Genomic DNA, 20,450 nt, shown 5'->3' with positions numbered 1-20,450 from the left:
CACATTCATCCCAGTCCAAAGATCTGAGCCCAAATCCATCGTTTGCTCAGTTTGCATCAATGCTCAGACCATTCAAGGACAGCCTCCTGGTGCTAGAGCAGCAGTACCTCCAAATTTGATTGTCTATTGTGATCGGTAGGTCCTGTTGCCAGGCCAGTCGGGCCTACTAGGGGTCCTGCGCTCTATGCATGGTGTTGGCTCTGTACAGATGCGACACCAATTTCCGCGTTTGTGCCGTTTTGATGACATGGGAGAGTTCCAGGAGCTCCTGCGGCTCCTCTAGCCCTGAGCCCAGTACCTCTTTCAACGCACTGCGGACCCTATGGAAGTGAAAGCGTTGCAGTGACGTCGCACCCTCTGCCTCCTGACAGACATCTCCCCAACCCCTAGCTCTGCCATCCACGAAGAGTTTGCCAGCCCTCTTTATTCCCAGTTCGTGCATTGCTCTCACTACGCCTTTTTCTGCGACAGGCGACAACCACAGAGCCCAATCTACCCCCATTAACAGGGAGTACATCACTGTTCCTTCGCTGGCTTTTAGCAGCGAGTTCCATGCGTGGTTCGTGGACGTGATAGAGTCCAAAACACCGGTCCTGCGGTCCATAGGGGAACCTATCGTAGCCGGGAGAGGAACTGGGTCAGCAAAAAGTCGCTCCATTCGCACATAGGGAATGTCTTCGGCCCCATGTATCCACGTATGTAGGTGGGTAGCTTTTGACACGCTGTAGTACCGCTCCATATCCGGGGCTCCCAGTCCTCCCAGCTCGTACGGAAGCGTGAGAGTGGACCACTGCACTCTAGGTTGCCTACCTCCCCAGGTTAAGCGGACCATCAGCGACGTTAAGTTTTTGAAGAAGGCCCTCGACAGTACAATTGGTAAATTGTTGAATAAGAACAAAAATCGGGGCAGCACCACCATCTTCATGATGGCTATGCGGCCCATCAGCGAGAGCGGAAGTTTGCACCACCGCTCCACGTCGTCCTCGCATTTGCTAAACGCCGCCCCATAGTTCTCTCGGAACAACACCTCCGGGTTTGTGTGGATCATGATGCCGAGATAGCGCACTGGTTCCGTCGTCCAGCTTAGAGGGTAGTCCATTTCGAAGTGGCTCATGGCCGGGGTAAATGGGAACACCACAGATTTGTCCCAATTGACCTGGAGTCCCGAGAGCGCTCCAAAACGGACCACTTCTCGCAAGACTGGGGCAAGGTTTGTCTCCGGGTTGCGCACATAGAGCAATGTGTCGTCTGCATATGTAGAGATTATGATTTTGTAAGTAGGAAGCAAACTCCCCGGTGCCAGTGATATTCCCGCAACGCGCAGGCCAACGGTTCAGCCACCAGAGAGTATAACAGCGGGGAAAGCAGGCAGCCCTGCCTGGTGCCTCTGCTGATGTCAAAGGGGGCAGACACCCGATCGCCAATGCGCAGTCTGGCAGTAGGCCTCCAGTACAAGGCGCCAATCTGCAAAAAGGGTTCCCCCAGCCCCAGTCTAAACAAGACCCGCAGCATAAACGGCCACTCAACGGAGTCAAAGGCCTTCTCCATGTCCAGGAAGATGGCGACCGCCTTTGTGTCCTGTCATACATGCTGTATGGCCCCAAGCGCTGTGCGTATATTATAGGTTAGGTTCCTTCCCGGGACAAAGCCTGCTTGCTCTGGCTCTACCAAGTCAGGAACTATCAAGGCAAGTCTTGTGGCGAGCACCTTGACATATAATTTCGCATCCACATTCAGTAGCGATAGTGGTCTATAGGAACCGCACTGCCTGGGGGCTTGCCGGGCTTCGGGATGGTTACAATCAGTGCCTCTCTCATAGACTGCGGCATACAGCCTTCAGTACAAATGTCATCAAACAGAGTCGCCAGGTGGGGGACGAGCCTGTCTTGAAACGCCTTATAGAACCCCACTGACAGACCGTCCGCCCCAGGCGCGCTATTCACTCTCATGCTGGCCAATGCGTCTAAGATCTCGCCTTTCTGTATGGGAGTCATGAGGAATTCGCGGTCAGACTGTGCCAAGAAGGGCAGTCGTATATACTCTAAGTAGTCATCTATGTCAGTGTCCAAGTTTTCGGTTTTGGTCTTGTACAGGTCAGAGTAAAAGTCCCTGAATACATCCAGGATCTCCTCCTCCGATGTTACAGTCTCCCCCAACGCAGTCGTCAGAGTAGTCCGTTTCGGGGCCCGTTTGCTATTCCTCAGAAGGTTCGCCAGCAGAGAGCTCGGGCGCTCGCTTTTGCCATATGTCCTGGCCGTTGCATATTTCCCCATATGCCGCACTTCCGTATCTGCTTCTTCATTGAAGTCCGCTATGAGGCCTTTGATCCTGTCCGCAATTTCGGGATCAGGGCCAGTCAATTGTAGCTTCTCTAAATCGGCCAGTTGGGCCTCTAAGTAGGTCAGGCGCTGCCTAATAGCCTTCAGGACGCTAGAGTGCTTGGCCATTGCCACCCCGCGAATGAATACCTTAAACGCCTCCCAGACCGTTTTGAAGCTCTCAACCGATCTAATATTCTTGTCAAAAAAGGTGTCGATCTCCTCTGCTAATTCTCCTCTAAAGGTTTCGTCTAGCAACGAATACGGAGGGAAGCGCTATGTAAAAGGTGGGATTCGGGCTATCGGAGTCCCCAGCACAAGGAGTGGCGAGTGATCCGAGAGTGTGCGCGCTAAAACTGTGCATGGCAATATGGGCCTAGAAACTGAGGAGGAGGCCAGCCCGTAATCAATCCTGGTGTGAATCTCATGGAACGCTGAGTAATGCGTGTAACCCCCCCTACCCTGATTTCTCCCTCTTAACACATCCAACAGGTCTAACGCCAGTAACTCAGCCTGCAGCGAGATCGCAACTGCTGAGGGTCTACGCTGGGGGGCCGCAGATCTATCTAGTTCCGGGTCTAGTACCAGGTTGAAGTACCCCCCCCCCCCCCCCCCCTCCCCATAGCATTTGCGCTGTTGAATACTCCCGACAGATCCTCGCCAACTTCTCGTAGAAGTCTGGAGAATCGTAGTTAGGGCCGTACACGTTGACCACTATTAAATCGTGGCCTTTCCCCGTGCATCTGGATATTAAGTACCTACCCTCAGGATCAGCCAGTATTAATCTCAGGTCTAACTTAGCCCTGGAGTTGATTCTCGTGAGTACACCTCTGGAATGTGTCGTGAAGCCTGCTGCAGTAACATTCCCTGATAGGCCCCTGTGTTGTAGCATCTTACTTGTCAGTGGGAGATGAGTTTCCTGTAGCAGTGCTAGGTCTATGGAGTGTCTCTGCAGATAACTCAACACCTTTCTCAATTTCCGGAAATCATTCAACCCTCTTACATTCCAGGTTAAAGCCCGAAAGCTTCCGAGGCACCGTTATCAGGCATTGCCGGTACACCAATCATCTGAGCCATATGAACGGGCAACGACAGCAAGTCCTCAGTGCGCGACACAGCTTCACCATTCTAGTATGTGGAACCAACAACAGAACTTTGAACTGTCCCATGCTCCACCCGTTAACCACCCGTCCCTCCCGCAGCAGACCCCCCCCAACCTGGTCCGACAGAAAACTGTTCCCCACCCGCCAATTCCCAAGACGTCCATGCTTAACGCACAGGGGCCAAGGTAGCCAAGAGTCATAGTATTCTCCTAAATCTCAGAACTCTCTGTAGCCGTTCGCCTGCTACCGCCATGCACAGATGTGTGATCAGAGCTGTAAACCCCCTTAAGTCATATCTGAAAACGTATATCTCAGTCATTTCCCATCCGCCCCCCCCCCCCCACCCCCCACAACAATACCTGTACTGACAGTAAGGTTCTCGCAATGTCCAGCCTCTCAATGAAGGCCCAAGTTGAAACAACTTATCTGCAACTGTCAGTCAATCTCAATGCCGTTGTTGCCTGGACGTGCATCCGGCTCGACGCCCCAGCCAGGAACGTGGCCCCCTCACGTCAAATCTCTGTTCGGTGCACCCTCGTGTTCAAGAGAGCCTCAATCCTGATCGTCCAAGCGACTACCGTTCTCGCCCTCCTCCTGGTGTCCAGTGTGGTCTGTGGGTTGTTCCTTCGACCAACGCTTCATAGCTTTCTGTAGCTCCCCGGGGTCTGTAAATATGTGGGAATGTCCACGACGATTGACACGCAACTTAGCCGGGTACAACAGCGCATAGTCCAATCCCATCTCTCTGTCGCTTCTTGTGTGGTATGAACTGTTTTCGCTCCTCCTGGACTTTCGCCATAAAGTCCGGATACAGCGATATCACCGACCCTTCATATTGCAACCGCTGTTTGGATCTAGCCAATCTAAGGGCAGTGTCCCTGTCTCTGTAGTTAAGCAGTTTTGCAATGATCGGGCGAGGTGGAGCTCCTGGCTTGGGGACCGGGGACAAGGACCTGTGCGCCCGCTCAACTGTGAACATGCTCGAGAATACACCCTCTCCCTGGACTGTTGTGAGAAGCTTCTCCACGAATAGCTCCATGGGGCCTGTGTGGGTGCTCTCTGGAAGGCCCGTGATACGGAGGTTACAGCGTCGTGAGCGTGCTTCCAAGTCCTCCGTCTTGTCCTGTAATATTTGCATCATCCTTTCCACCCTCTTATGCGCAGTAGCCAGGTCAGTTTGTGCCTCTTCGACCTCTGTTATTCTTCTCTCTGCCATATCATGCCTCTCCGCATGTTTGTATAATCGCTCAGCCATGCGATCCATGCGGTACGACATAGCGTCCATTTTAGTACCCAGCGCAGAGATACTCGACTGGAGGCTCTGCTCCATGGCCAAAAGCATTTCTTTGATGTGCAGGTTCGCCCCCGGGGTGTCCTCCGCTCGAGTAGCTGTTACAGGTTCCGGTGAAGGGCTGTGCTGCTGCAGACATCTTTGCGAGAAGGGCAATTTGCTCTGGGTTTTGTCGCCTTTGCCCATCTCGTGGCAGGGAGCACGCCTCGCGGGGGTGGAAGCACAGGGCCTGTTCACTGTCCTGGGAGTTAAGCGATTCACCATAGGCCATCAGCTCTCCTGGGCGTAGAGGGATGTGAAATGTTTCATCGCAGGGGGGCACCGACACTACTCCCCGTCGTTCCTCTCTTGGTCGGCTCTGCGGCGTAGAGACCAGGACAGGCCCCCTCACAGTTTCATCAATGGCTATGCCAAACCGCCGCACCGGCTAGGGCAGCTGACAGAGGGGGACGGCCAGGCCTCGGGCGCCACAGTGGTGTTGCGCGTTGCAGGGACTCAGCGGGCTATGTAGGCCTCAAGGTTCAGGGGGACTGCACAGGGCGCCAAGGCATAGGTTATGGGTGCGAAGGTCTCGAGCGCGCCACTTGCAATGCTCCAGATAGCGCCGCTCACCTTATGGTCCTCACAGTTGGTCCAGGGCCAGCCAGCCGCCTACCGCATGAGTGTCTCCTGGGCAGCTGGGATCAGAAGCGTGGGGGTCCGGTCTCCCGCCTCCGCAGCGTATCGCCGTGTGGTCACCGGAGCCCCAACCAGCAGAAGAGCACACCAAACAGTTCCTACAACTGGGGCACACACCCCGCTGCGCTCCGATAGTCTCTCCGTGCCTTCACACCCCGCTCACACCTTCCAGGTCCCCCGAGCGTCGGAGCTCCGGGCTGCGCCTTCCCCGGCGGCCGCACGTCGTGTTACGCCGCTCAGATCCTGAGCGTACGTTAGGGCGCTGCTTCACGGCCTCCCAACGCCATCATTTCGCGAGGCCGCAGCGTCGCACCAGATGTGTCCCCGTCCGTCACCTCGGCGTCGCCAGGGAGACACCAGCCCGGGGGGGAGAGGTCAACACGGGGTCCAGGTGGCAGCTCTTTCCAGGATAAATTCAGGATAAATCGTCCGTGCTAGACGGAGCTACGGCGCTAGGCGTCCATCGCGCTTGCTGGCTAGCTCCGCCCCGACAGCAAAAATATAGTTGTATGTGGTGTAAAAAACCTTCAGAGACAGGTGTGTTGGCACGTATGACATAAGTGGAAATGGAAGTGCATGCAAATATTGCTTAAGCGCAGAAACATTTTGGCAATTGTGGCTACATCCATACGGGTGCGATCTAGCACTGTGAGAGGGATCAAAATGTTTGAGTGTACTCTAAAAAAAAGGCATGGGCAAAGAAGAGTAACTAGGAATATTTTATTACACGCCGCCTTAGTAATACGAAACACCCCCCTGCGTATATGATTATACCTTAATCAGCTTCATCCTAATTATTTTCAGGTAGAAAAATGCAAGTACTCCCGAGGTAGAGCTCACAGCCCCTGCTACCCACACATACCCCCCCCCCCCCCCCCCTTCTCCCCCATCCTCCAAAAAAAGTAACAGTGGGTAGCCACGGGCAATAGCCAATGGGTCAAGGGAGACGTGGGTCAAAAAAGTTTGGGAACCACGCACATAAGGGCATTATAACGCACTTAGTGCATGAAGATCATGTTCTGCACGATAAAACACAATACAGTGTGGATAGGATCTTGGTGGCGCTCTATATTGAGAAGGCATTTGACATGCTAAACTGGGGATACATGGTTGACAACCTTCAGCAAATGTAAATTGCCTAGTGGTTTGGAAATGATTTAGGCCGTTGTATACTGACCCTGCAGCTAGGGTGACAGGGTTTGTATCAACCTAGCTACAGGGTCAGTATAGGGGTGCCATCCATGCAATGGAATATGGAACAGGGAACCAGGCTGTCACCCTTCACCTTGCCCTAGTGATTGAGCCTAAGCAATTAAACTGCAAGAGCCACTACATAATTGAGGCATGGTAACGTAAAGACTTAGTTCATGTAGCCTTGCTGTATGTGGACAACGCACTGCTGTACCTGCTAAAGCCGAATATCATTAATATTGAGAAGATGGTGCTCTTTCCTATGGGTTCTCTATGAGATGCGGAAGAACCTTCCACAACTGGGATTAAAGTTAGAAACATACCTATTCAGCTATTTGGGAATTCAAATAGCACATACTGAGAGAAAACTGTATGACTACAATATGGACAGAGTATTAAAGGGTCTTGAAGAGTCTGTGCACTTTTGAACACTCTGCAATTGTCTATTATGGGTAGAATAGCAATAGCTAAGATGATAATGCTACGCAGATGTTGTGTTGTGTATTTGTAAAACGTACTACCAACCGCGAGGGTATCCTGGTGGTGAACGTGTGTGTGCGCATGTATGTGAGCAGGTAAGTTGGTTAATTGTAAAGCCAGATATGCTTCTTGTAGAATTCAAGAAAAAGAGGACATGACAACTCCAGCTGTCTTTATCTTATTCTGTGTATGCGTGGGATGTGTGTGAATAGTAGTCTTGTGGAGGAGTCTCGGCAGTTGGTGGAAGGAGCTTGTACTGTTCAGGGGGGCGAAGCCTGAGTTGTGTAGGGCCTTGAATGTGTGTGATGAGTTTGAAATGAGTGCGTTTGTGTATCGTGAGCCAGTGTAGTTCCTTGGGGTGTGATGTATTGTGAGTTCTGAGTGGGAGGTTGAGGATGAACCTTGCTGCAGATTTCTGAATGGTTTGTAGTATTTTAGTGAGTTGCTCAGTGATCGCACCGAAGAAGGTGTTCACATTGTCAACATGCCAGCGACTGGGGTGTGAGTGAGTTTTTCTAGTGTCACTTGGGAGCCATTTGAAGATCTTTCTCAGCATCTTTAGGATGTGGAAGCAGGATACAGTGGCACCAGGGAAAGTTTGTACAGTAATTTTTAATTTTAATATTGATGATTATGCGGAGGTTTCTGGCTTAGGTTCTTTGTGTCCGTGTGTGTCCATGTCCCCGAGTTCAGCTGGCAACTAGGTGAGTTCCATGGTGAGTTGTTCTTGCCAAAGATCACTTTCTGTTGGGCTTGAATTTGAGACAGTTTGCTTTCATCCAGTTAGCAATTTCAGTCATGCAGTCGTTGAACTTGTTCTGTGTTGGAGGTCTTGTCTGAGAGGGACAGTATGAGTTGATTGTAGTTTGTGTAGGAGAGAAAGGTGATGTGTGTGCTGATGACCTTGGCCAGAGAGATTTTGTATGCGTTGAAGAGGATGGTTATCAACGATGAACCTTGAGGCACTCTACAGCTGAGTGTGTGGGCTTTCAAGGAATAAGGTGCCAAGCTGAATGCTTCGGTCTTATCCATCAAGAAGGAGCAGATCCAGCAGAGGGCGGCTACTTGGATGCCAATCTAATGGGGGCTTGTAATGAGAATGGGGTATGAAACTGCGTCAAATTCTACACATGGGGGTCCAGGAAAATGAGAGCTGCCCTGTTTCCTCTGTCAAGGATCACGCTGGTGTGGCTGTGGTAGCAATGCATGTTGTTTTTTTCTGTGGTTGAGCCTTATTCCTGACTGTGTGTATTGAGCTGGTGGTTGCGGAGCTGGTATTGGTTGATTTGTTTCTATAAGACCGTGGCCAGGTAGGGTTGGAGGGAGATTGGTCAGTATTTGAATGCTTTGTTGAGCAGAGGCATGACAGCATGTTTCCAGGTGTCCGGGAATGTGGCTGTGTCGATGGAGGTGTTCAGGGTGGATGTTAGCGCTTTTCTGATCGGTAGGCGGTCCTTTGCTGAAGGGGCGCTGGGGCAAGGATCAAATGGAGCCCCAGATTGGATTGTCTTTATGGTAGAAGCGATTTAAATGGTGGTAAGCCACGTAGTAAGGGTTTGTTGGTGGAAAAATGAATTATGATGGCGTCTGGTTTAGTCTCGAAGGTGCTGTATATGGGAGTGATTTTCTTTTATACAGAAGAATTAAGAGCTGGTTGCAAAGTTCTGGTGAGGGAATGATATTGCTTGAGACAGCAGGTGACACAGTCTAAACTTTGATGATGGCGAATATGTCCTTTGTGTTCCGTATCAGGTGGTAGTAGCCGCTTAGGACTAATTTGAAGAGGTCTTGATCTGCAGTGTATTGACATTTTTTGCATTTGCTCTTCAGTTACTTGCACTGGTGTTTGATCAGCCTAAATTACCCTGTGTACTAACTGGCCTTCGGTCTGGCTCTCGCTGTTGGGCTGTGCTTAAAGGGAGCCTAGTGTTGACACATGCAGTCAGCCAGCTGTTGAGGTTCTTGATGGCTTCTTGCAAGTGTGTTCGAGCTAGTGCTCTGAGGGGGTGAATGCCCAACCCTCTACTGAGATGCATTTCCAGCTGCGGTAAACTCCTCCTGTGGAAGTAGGTCTGTGGTGGTACGGGATGGGTATGCTGAGACAAACGTGGACTTGGTCCATCTAGGTCATAGTTTTCAGCTTGTCAACTGTTCTGTTTCTGATTGAATGAAGAAATAGGGTCTGATAGATGTCTGGAGGTGTTACTTGTTGGGTTGAGGCCAAGGTTTCCGAGGTTTTCTAGAAAGACCGTAGAGTTTGGGTCAGTGCAGTCTTGTAGAATGTTAGTCTTGGAGGAGGATGAAGGTGCTGGTGATGATGAGGGGTGCAACGTAGTCCGTGGGGTCCTTGTTGAAAATTGACGCAGTGTCCTGGTGGTCTTTATACTAGGGTTCCGCCTAGGGAGACGTTGGCTGTGATGCCCTTCTTGAATGTGAGGTGTTCCATATAGTGGAAGGGGTGACTTTGAAGGTGGTGCAACTAATGGTATATTTGACTATGGTGACTTGTGCTGACGGTCTTGACTGGAGGGGATTGATGTAGTGGTGTCTGGTGCCGAGGTTTGCTTTAGCCATGTTTCCAACAGAAAGATCAGGCCCGAGCATGGTCTTGCAGTAGGTCCAATATCTCTGCGGGTGTTTAGTGAGCGAGTGGGTGTTGAGGAGCATGCATGAAGTGTAGCATGTTTAGGTATTGTTTGGTCTGTGTGAGTGCGAGCGGGTGACTGGTGTGTGTGAGCGAGTGGGGTGCGGCTGGTGTGGGAGTGGTGGTTGTGGGTGAGTGCATGAGAATTTGCAAGGGGAGTTTGTGAATGCTCCTTACATGCTGTGTGGTGTGGTCTGGCATCCGTGCGGAATCCCTTCCTGTGCAACTGGAGGGAAAAAAATCAAAGATTTGCAGCTTTGCTGGGTTTCCCTAAGTGCCGGCTGAGCCGGGACCCAGAATCCAAAGTTAACCACCTTGTGAAAAAATACATGCATTATGCTGGGTGAAATATTAGGTCTCCTCGGTCACTTTAATTTTTTTTGTCACAGGCGCAAGGCCCAGCCTCAGAAGTTGGGTACAATTTTTATCGAGAGTCATTTGGCAATAAAGAATAGTAGAACATGTTATTACTAATTGAGTATCTCTTCATTTGTGCCTCTCAAGAAGACCTTTTTGCAAAAATGACCTCTGAAACACATTCCAGAATGGGTACCTATAAATTCAGAGATGTACAACCAACCACTGCTCCTAAGCTCAGTATCTGGTGTACATTTCAGAAATAAAGTGTTCCTTCCTATGCTTTTTCCATTCTTTATAATTTTCCATATGACTTGCTGTATAGTTGGTACACAATGAAAAACCTTTGTACGGTGCTGATTGTTTGTTGGCTCTGGTTTCAGGTTCTTGGATATACTACTAGCCCTATATATCCTCAAACAGATGTGTCCAGCGGATGGAACAGTAAATTGCTTTCAAAAACCTACCGCAATAAGAAGTTACAAATAAAAGCATAGACGCAAATGGCTTTCTTTTCCAACTCTACTCCATTATTTTTTAATTTCAACTGTTATGTTTTATAGGAGAACCTTGAAAGATCAACACAAATCTCCACAAACCCTGGGTACCTTCAAACTCCCCAGAATGTAGAAAGAAAAAAAAGGACGCAAATTGGGCATATATAGCTTATGTGGGCAAAAAAGATAGAGGCCTAAGTGCAAATGACCTCAAATAGCCCAAAAAATGCTTGGCATGGGTGCGGGACGGGGTGATTAGATTAAACATATAAAGTAAGATCTTATTCTCACACCCAAATTTAAGGGGCACCTAGCCCCAGCAGTGTGTGGCATAGGTTGACCCTGTGGCCAACTCCATGCAGGCCCTGAGCCCCCCAAATCCACTCGCCATGTACAGCTTCGCCCCCCATGCCTCTCCCAACCATCCTTTGTATTTTTTAATTGTAATATTTTTTTGTAGTTCTGCAGGTCCACACGGGGCACTGCTAGGTGCCATCGGAACATTTAAAACATATATTATGTTTTTTGCCGTCCTGTTCTCGAATTGGCGTTTGCATATGACTTAAAGAATATATTCACATCCCGCTGTGTCTGGTTCAATGGATTGATATGTCCTACTGTGGTGCATCTGTTCCGGTGCGATTGTCTCTGTGAAGATTAATTAACAATTTTGGACACAGGATCCCTTTAGGACTCTATGCAAGGGCATTAGGGTATCCCTAACTTGGCCCCTTTTTTATGCTTTTAAAAATACTATCTGCTGAAGGCTTATAAACCCTTATGCTTATAAACATTTTCGCCAGGCATCAACGGGATCCATATATTTTGTTGAACAGTACTCCAGCGTTGTTCTGCTCCACATGGCATCATTGGCATCTGCAATGGAAGTGACATGCCCGGTGCCTGGATAGCACCACCCCTGCGCACTGATGCCAGTTGCTTTCTTTCCATGCCAGTCAGCGCAGATCCAGGAAGAGCTACCCCCAGTCTTTTGATTTGTTTTGACACTTTGTCTCCTGGTGTGTTAGGATGTCGGCCAGAAATGCTGTTTCCAACTGTGTGGCCCTTGTCACTGATGGATTTATTTATTTTCCTGTTACTTTCAACCAGATGTTTATGAGTTTTTTTACAAATGCTCTTATACATCAACAAAGCAGTGCATAACGTTAGTGACTGTATTCATATACATCTGGTTCGAAAAAATGTAAATGTGTTGTATTTGTATAGCGCGAACAGTAACCCGTAAGCATCCCGGCGCTTGTACTCCTACCACAAGGGAACCCCCCCTGGCTTTTCCTTGTGAGGTGTCCACTCCTGGGAATCCCATGGTGAAACCAAGCATCCCTTGTGTATCGGGGGCCGTTGTGGAGACTAAGCAAGCTATTGCCCAGAGTTGCAGCATGGGGCCCATGCTTAGATTCGGCACTGAGGCGAGAATATCCGGTCAGAGGAATTTAAGCCCGATCCCGCCGAGGCGGGAATCGAACCCTGGTCCCTGGCCAGCGCTCTGCATCAAGGTCTGCCGCTCTAACCATTGAGCCACACTTCTCCACTCCAAATCCCAACCCATATAACTGACACCTTCCCCTCTCCCTCTCTTGAGTCGCAACCGCTTCTTGTACTTACTCTAAATGGTGTATGTTTATGTAATAGAGCACTTGTATGGCTGTCTTCACTATTGCTTAGTCGTCAATGCTGCAGGGTTGTGTTCGGTGGCACTATTGGTCTTTACGATGCCAGGGCCGGCTCATTTCCTCCTGCCGGTGATGGGGTCTACAAAGGGTTTACTCCCTCTGTTTCTTGGTCATTTGTCTGTAGTGTGTCAACCTGTCTCCCTCATGCCCTTTCCTGGTCTAGTGTGCCTATTCCTCGTCTTGCTTCTAGTAAGAGGATTTTCCCTTCTGAGCTGGCCCATTTTTCAAATTCTTTTTGCCACGTCCCTATACTGGGGTGGCATGGTGAGCAAAAGAACGATGGATTAAACCCAGAACTTTGATTGGTGGTGGATGTATGATTTATCCAGTATTGGGGTATCTTTCATAGATTCACATGCCTGAATCATTCCCCATCGTTGAGGCGGGAGTCCCACGGTAAAAATATATACAATAGCAGTGCCTTAAAATTTCTTGTAGTAGGCTGGAAAAGACTAAAAGGCCTAACTAGGCCCAAAATTTAGCAGCCTATCTACCTCATTATGTAAAAAGACCTGAAAAAATAGCCTCAGCCAATCAGCTGTCCTCACCCTCTATAACCTTCCCAGACACTTTTGTCTTGGCTGTGTGTGGAAACCAACCCAGCAGGCAGTGTCCATTATATGTGCTTCTCTTTCCCCGCAACTGGGGCAGGCTGCCACTTAATTCTGAAAATATAGTTTAATTTGCGCCGGGGTAAGGTATGCCCTGTGCAGAACATCGTAATTTAAACTGCATTTCTGAAAACCTTCAGGGTCCTGTCCACTATGTTCCCGAAGTCTGCTTCAGGGATTGATTTCTCCCAGGTATTGTTAACAACAACAGTCCAGTGCTTGTGGTTCCGCACGCATCGTGCCCCAGTGCTTTCTCACTGCAAGGGTTAGTGCTCTGTGCTGTAGTAAATGCCTTCAAGGGAGGTCAAATTCAGCCTGGAGGATATCAAAGGGAAGCATTTCAGCGTCTCAGAAGTGTTCCCCCATCTCTCACTCCTGGCTCCTCCCAGTACTCCAGGTGTGTCTCCCCCATGTGACAGTTGCCGGAGCAAAGCTATAGGCTGGTCGGAATAGTGGGTGGCTTTGCAGTTAACTGTTGCAGATATCTAGCCCAGCATCTAATCACTACCTTGGTTTCTGTTGTATCTTCCTCCAACCTCCTTCGTATGCGCAGCAGTATTTTCTCAAGATCGGAGTGTGGTGAGGCGTAAGGGGTAGCAGTCTATCAGAGTCTCTCCTGGCCGCCACCACTCGATCAGCAAGTTAAGTTGCTCCACTATGTAATATGCTTCAAAGTCCATGACCGCTAGGCCGCCCGTCGCCTTCAGAACGCTGCATTGTGGCCAATGCCACCCGCCTGTGGCCTGTTCCCCATTTAAACGAGGTAATCAGAGAGTCCATGTCTCTGAACATTGCCCGGGGGATCCATTCCGGAGTGTACCGGAAAAATACAGCAGGCAAGGCAGTGCAACCATCTTCAGCAGGGCCACTCTGCCGGCAACTGAGAGTGGTAGAGTCTTCCAAAACTCCATAGAGAGGTGAGTGTATTGCTCTACCTACATTGCCCTCCAGGAGCTCTGTAGATCCATGGTATATTTTCACGCCTACGTGTGTCAAGCAGTTAGGTTACCACTGGGTGCTGCCCAGTGCAGTCTGCATGAGTCAATCTAGTGTCACTGGAAAGAGTTTCGACTTTTGCCAGTTGACCCTCAGGCGAGAGAGTCTCCAAATATCTCCAACATGTTACGGGCCCCCCTCAGGTCTTTCCTCATGCCTCGTAGAAATATCAGGAGGTCATCAGCTTATAGGGCAATATGGTGTTGTGTGTCTCTCACCTTCAGTCCCCTGTAGTCACAGCCCATTCTAGGACTTCTGGCCAAAAGTTCCATGTCTAGTGCGGAGACAAGGGGCAGCGCTGCCTCATGCCCCGCTCCACAGCCTGGCTGAGGGAGATGTTTCTCCCTGTGCGCACACTGGCCGTCTGACTCGTAAATAACAGCTTTACCCATGTGGTGAAGCTCCCCCGCCCCGAAGGCCCACTGCATTCAGCACCTTGTAGAGAAAAGGCCATTCAAGGCTGTCAAAGGCCTTCTCAATGTCGACGGCAAACAGCTGCTTCGGTTCGGTCGTAGTCCCTAATGTCCGTTATAGTGAGAAGTCTTCTTATATTTATTTTGCTGTATTCTGTTTGGGGATAAACCCCGCTTGTTCCGGGTAGACCAACTTTGGCATGTATGTAGCAATCAGCTCGCTAAGATCTTACTTAGTATTTTGTAATCCATATTCAGCATGGATAGTGGCCTCTATGCTGTACGGTCATGTGCCCGGCTTACCCGGATTTAAAACTGGGACAATGAGCACCTCTTTGGTTCTCTCAGGCAGTATTCCTGTGTCCCGAGCCCCTACGTACAATGAGACCTCAATATCTTGGCAGCTAGTTCCCTACTATACGTAGAACTCCGCCTGTAGCCCTTCCGTGCCCGGGGTCTTATTCCGTGCTATGTGCTTGATTGCCACCTATACTGCTCGTTGAGTGATTTCCCCCATCTCTTCTGCCTCCTCCGGTTCCATATGGGGCAGCTGCAGTCCCTTTAAGTATTCCCAAATCTCTGCACTGTCACATGATGTTGTACTGCAACACAACGTGGAATAGTATTGTGCTAAAGAATCATTGATTTCCCCTTTGCATATTGTCGACAGCTCTCGGTGTCGTCTGTCTCTACTATTATGGAGCCCCTGCTAGCTGGGTCAGCTAGCCACAGCAGGAGGGATCCAGTTTTGTCCCTTTCCATGTGTGTGCGGTCTAAGTATTGCTGATAATCAAAGTACCTCGGCCTCTGTCTGTTGTGCTGCTGCTTCTCGGGCCACTTGCATTTCCTGTTGTAGTTCAGATTGTCCCGGTCTCCCCCGCTTCAATTCCATAAGGATGCTTTCGGCCTGCTCTAAGTAAAAGTGTGTGCATAACTCCCGTACTTTCTGCTATACATTGCCCCCTCAGGATCACCTTGAAGGCATCCCACTCCGTCATCAGGGAGGTGGCTGTCCTGTTATCGACTAAGTGCTGAGTGATCTGCCCTTGCATCACCTCCCTGAATACCTCATCCTCTAGAGCCTGAGGGCGGTGTTGTTGTATAGCGTTTTAGCACCCTAGTGTAATTTTCCTGATTCATGCCCTTATATAGATATAATTCACATTACCCTTATATAGGCATATAAATCATACCCATATCTAGACATAGCCCATGCAGTCCAAATACAGGCATGGCTACTTCCAATAGTTCCAAAAAGCCACAATGATTTCTTGGAAAACTCGGCTTAAGCAGTCATGGACATCCCCTTTCTTGAATATTGATTTGTCCTAGAAATCATGGCGTTTTCAGAGAACTACCATTCCCTTGGGGTTCTTTGGTGGCGTTATTATGTCCGACTTTACATCAAACCAGGCACTTTCAAGGTATAAATATGCCCACACTTGCCCTAGCAAATACTCAGTGGTTTAGAGTAGTTCGACTATCTACTTGCCCGACGCAGCTCGCTACAGCAAGTGCCGAAGGAAGCAGACCCTCCAGCTGACGCACTGACAGAGAGGCTGCCTTTCTCTTGCTGAGAATCCAGCTCCAGTGTTTCCAAGCTCCCCTTGCGGGGTGTTGGGGCCTCCTTCATTCTAAACAAAGGTACAGAGCTGATTAGACCCTAAGAGAAATCTTGGATAGATTCTTGGCAAAGAAACTAAAACCTATGCACTTCTTCCCTTGTACTAGACTTAAGTTGGTTACATCAGGGTAGACGCATTTTAGAAGCACCAGTTGAGTACTTTTAGTCTTTGTTATTTATGTATGTATTATATGACTTAGAAACCATACCATGCTTTTAAAGTATTATTTTATAATACTCTTCTTGCTGTCCGCAATATACTTTACAGCCAGTATTACGATTGTAGCAGTTTATTTCTGCTTGAGAAAGAAGACTGTTCAATTAATACTTTTATTGAAAACGCCTGTCTCTATTTCTCTGCACCTCTGTTGAAACAAAGCATGCACGATTGACTGAGTGAAATACCTATCTATTGTTTCCACGACTCTGAAGATACGTTTTATCTTGGAGAAACAAAGTTGTCATGTTTATGCGGTTGTCAGAAACTAATCTCTTCTAATTTATTCGAGAACGTTTCTAGTGACCTCTGAGCCAGCTGGCACTCACAATTAGGTCTAATATATTCGATAGATACCTAGTCGACTTAAGTCCTACATCACATCTATAAGCTATATTATTCCAATGCGCAGAGCCAATTGGGAATATAGGAACTACACAACATGGCGCCCAACGTTTGGTAAGGCACTAATTTAATGCTAGATTCTAGAGTAACTCAGTCGTGCTTTTCACAGAGACCCTTTTCCCCCGTAAAATATAGACGTCTTTAGTGGGTAAAAGGATAAAATATCCGCCGTTACGGAGTAGGACGAAAATCCTATGTATTCGTTTTTGGTTTGTTCAACGTTGAAAGATACACTGTTCCAAAATATTGTGCACCTTATCTTTGTTTCCTTGAGCCTTGCCTCTGCAAGACTTTCAAAAAAATGTTCGATAGTGCCACAGAGAACGGTGGAACGGCAGGCAATAACTCAACCGGTGGAGAAGTGTGGATCACCGATTAAAGCGGCAGACCCTGAGGCAGAGGTCTGGTCCGGACCAGGGTTCAATCCCCGTCGTGTCAGGGTCTTGGGCTCAATGTCCTCGGACCGGATAATTATCGCCTCAGTGCCTACTCTATTCATGGGTTTCACTCTGCAACTTTAGGCAATAGCTTGCTTAATCTCCACACTGGCCCTAACAACGCTAGGATGGCTGGCTTCACCTTGGGGGTGCCCAGGAGTAGACACCTCACAGGAACAGGCCAGGAAGGGTTCCACAGCGGTATTCGTACAGCGCTTAGAGACCTCTGGGTGATAGGCGCTATGCAAATCCAAATTACATTTACATTTAACTGCAACTGCAACCCGACCGGGCTTTGACGTTACAGGGTTTAATGAAGACGATGCGGATGCTATAATCATCAGGGAAAACCATAACTATAAAGCTTATAACAAATGGCCTATCATCGAGAGGTGGTAGGGTAATTTTTGTCATAGAGGCACACAAATATCAGCAGACCGAGGTATTCTACTCATGGATTGTCTTCCCAGAAGCAAATCCATTAACACATGTATTCCATTTCTACAAAGTAGAGGAACCTCCAGCGGATTACACTCCTTTCGAGGATATTGAAATTCCACTAACTTACCAAGAGCATCAGCTCTGGTTTAAAGGCGCCCTACAACATCAAAATCAAATTACCAGGCTCTGTCCACTAGGTAGACCAGGAGCATCATGGCCGGTACTAGCCAGCTATACACCACATCCTGCCATTGAACGAATGACAGGTCCAGAACTATTAGTTCAACTAAAACAATTAATCAAAATACATAGACAATTGGTTCAATATGTCATGCGGACTCTAACAGTCCAACCTCCTATAAGGATCCCACAGCAAACCGCTCATCAGGGGAACACAAATAAAATAACACCACAGACTATACAATCAGTCATTGGTAAATTACCCTCAAAAAGGGAACAAATTCCATTCTGGATAGCTCAAAAAATTACTTAAATCGAGGCAGTATTTCCGGATAGTACACCTCACGAAAAACAAAGAATTTTAAAAATCTGTTTACCAATGGGGATCGCACCACATTTGGAGGACTGCAACACTTAGGGTACAGTCTTTGCTGCAATCTACTGTATTGCTACGCCCACGTAATCTGAACTTACCCACACCACTTACTCACACAGAAACAACAACACTCCTCTGGAGATGGAAAATGAGCTTTATTAATATTGTAGGTAAAGGCAATAAGTCACTGAAGCTAATAACTTCTTAGGCATTGAGTGAAAGGCAATAGACAATGAATACACCACGCTATATATCTATAAATATGAAACTGTGAATGCAAGTATATAAACTGTTAATGTACAAAGCACCTCACCAGATGCGTCCGCACCGGAGAATTCAACATCCCTGGCCAAGCACTTAACACCAAGTCGGGAACCCTATAGAGACCGGGGGCTCAGGAAGTAATCTCTCCGAGCATCAATGTTGTCCCACGAGTGCGTCAACTCCAAAACTGAGTTCCTGAGCTCCACCCCACAGACACCGCTTTTTATAGTTTAAATCAACATGTTCGAGAAGCCTCTAGCAGGCGCTCTCGCCCATCTATTCACAGTTGCTGGCCCCATCTCTGCATCAGACCCACCCAGACAGACCAGGCCAGATTGTTTGGGCTGTGCCGAGGCAAAAAACATTCCATTCCCTATCTCCGGCCTTGGAGCTTTGCAAGGCCATCCTCCCTCTGTCCTAGAGAGAAGTCTAGAATGCACGAAAACACGCTGAAGGTACAACATAACCTCACAAGGCATCCTCACAAGATACCTCGCACCAGATTGTACTGGTTTATATGAAAAACTTGTTTATGTTACTGCTGAAGTGTAACTACAGGGCAAGGCAGCACAAAATGGAAGTGCGATGCAACAAAATGGAAGATCAGAGCATTGCATGGAATCGAGGTCAACATGTAATTTAGCACATGTAAAATGGCAAATGCAGTATATTCCACCCCTTGACCTTAGATTCACCCATCATACCCCATTGGCCTAAATACTAGGGGTCTGGGACGAAAAAGGGAGAGAAGATTAGGAATGCATTGAATGCAAAAACATCATGAGATAAAAACGCAAATTATGACTATAATAACACCCAAGATATACAGAAGCTGTCCAAAATTAGGCAGCCACCCAAACAACCAATCCCACCATCCTTGGTCAACGCCTTTCACTAAATCTTTTAAAGCATTAATATGTGCATGGATAGACGTAGAATGATAAGATAGATTGAAACAGAGCCCATTAAAGTCCTCGCAACCGTGGTTATGTTTTAGCAACAAATAGTCCACAGCTGCCCTATTTTGCAAAACAGCTTTTCTTGTTCCTTGAACATCTAATAATAATTCAGCTAAAGCGGCAGAAGTATGATAGAGATTCTTCACAATTAAACAAGCAAGCTTAGCAATTGTTCTGGCATTATAAATGGACAGTCCTGGCACTCCTACAATGGAAAGAGCCAAACTAGTATATTTTGTTCTAGAAAGCAAATCAATATCTGAGTCACAATCCTCAGGTAATTGAATAGCGGCTCTAGAAGAGCGAGTACGTGTAACAGAATGCATGGGAAAAAGCATAAGACTTGTGATAAGGCGCAAGGTCCTCCAGTTATGTTAGCTGGTATGTAAGTGTATGAAATATTACCACATGAGAACAACCATCCTTTAGGTAATTCAACATAGTCTAGCGGCTAATACTGTGATTACAGACCATATAATTGGTAACATTACTACAAAAGTTGTCATGTCGTGATTTACATGATGTTTGTTCATCAGTGGTCAATTGTTTGCTTTTCTCTAATTTCAGTTGGCCACGCTTGCCAATCTTGGTAGGGTAACAAGTTAGTTGATAGCAAACATCTCCAGTAGAGATATTGTAAGTAACAATACTCGTCATGTTCCTCCAGAGGCTATCTGTAACCTCCGGGCAAAAGCGACAGTACTCTTAAAGACTCAGATGTGTTTGAACATCAATTTCCTCCACTACCCCTTCAAGGTTAGTTTGGTTGAAGATGTGCAGAAGCACATGTGCTGGGGTAGGTATGGCGACAAGACACGTTGATATCATATCAGCTGTACTCTGAAGATTTCTCATACAGAAGTGGGAAGTGTTCAGCACATTCCCGGCCAAGTAGATCCAGATGTTATCAGGTTGCTGCAACAATCCTGTCATCCGACTCGGGCGGTTGATCCCCTTCGGCATCCCCGGGTCCTCCCGGACCCTTCCGGACATGCCCAAACACCAACCACACAGCGCAAGCGTCGCAGCGGCAAGCCTTACAGTGATTTAGAAACGGAAAACAAACTGGTATAATCACTCTCGCAAATAACATTTTTCAGCAGGTACATTTTCCCACTTTTCCTGTCCGGGTTTCATGATGACTTGGATGTTATCCTTGCCCTTAGTGATCAATTCTGCAGGTTCAGGAGGTTTGTTTGGGGACTCCACCCACAATTTTGTCCCTGGATTCTTGTCAATAAATCCGAACCCGCCCTTTCCTCATACAGTTAGAA

General features: G+C 48.1%; 1 protein-coding gene and 1 pseudogene across 1 annotated transcript in view; one reads left to right on the top strand and one right to left on the bottom strand.

Moving 5' to 3' along the window:
- SYCP3 (synaptonemal complex protein 3) overlaps positions 1 to 20,450 on the top strand; it is a 1,370,872-nt gene that overhangs the window by 368,353 nt on the left and 982,069 nt on the right. The window lies entirely within an intron of this gene.
- LOC147751255 (uncharacterized) lies at positions 19,121 to 20,220 on the bottom strand (annotated as a pseudogene).

This window comes from Lissotriton vulgaris, chromosome 1_1 (assembly GCF_964263255.1).
Source record: "Lissotriton vulgaris chromosome 1_1, aLisVul1.2, whole genome shotgun sequence".
NCBI classification, from domain to species: domain Eukaryota; kingdom Metazoa; phylum Chordata; class Amphibia; order Caudata; family Salamandridae; genus Lissotriton; species Lissotriton vulgaris.
The sequence above is the reverse complement of the archived record's forward strand: the minus strand, read 5'-3'. Positions and strand labels throughout refer to the sequence as shown.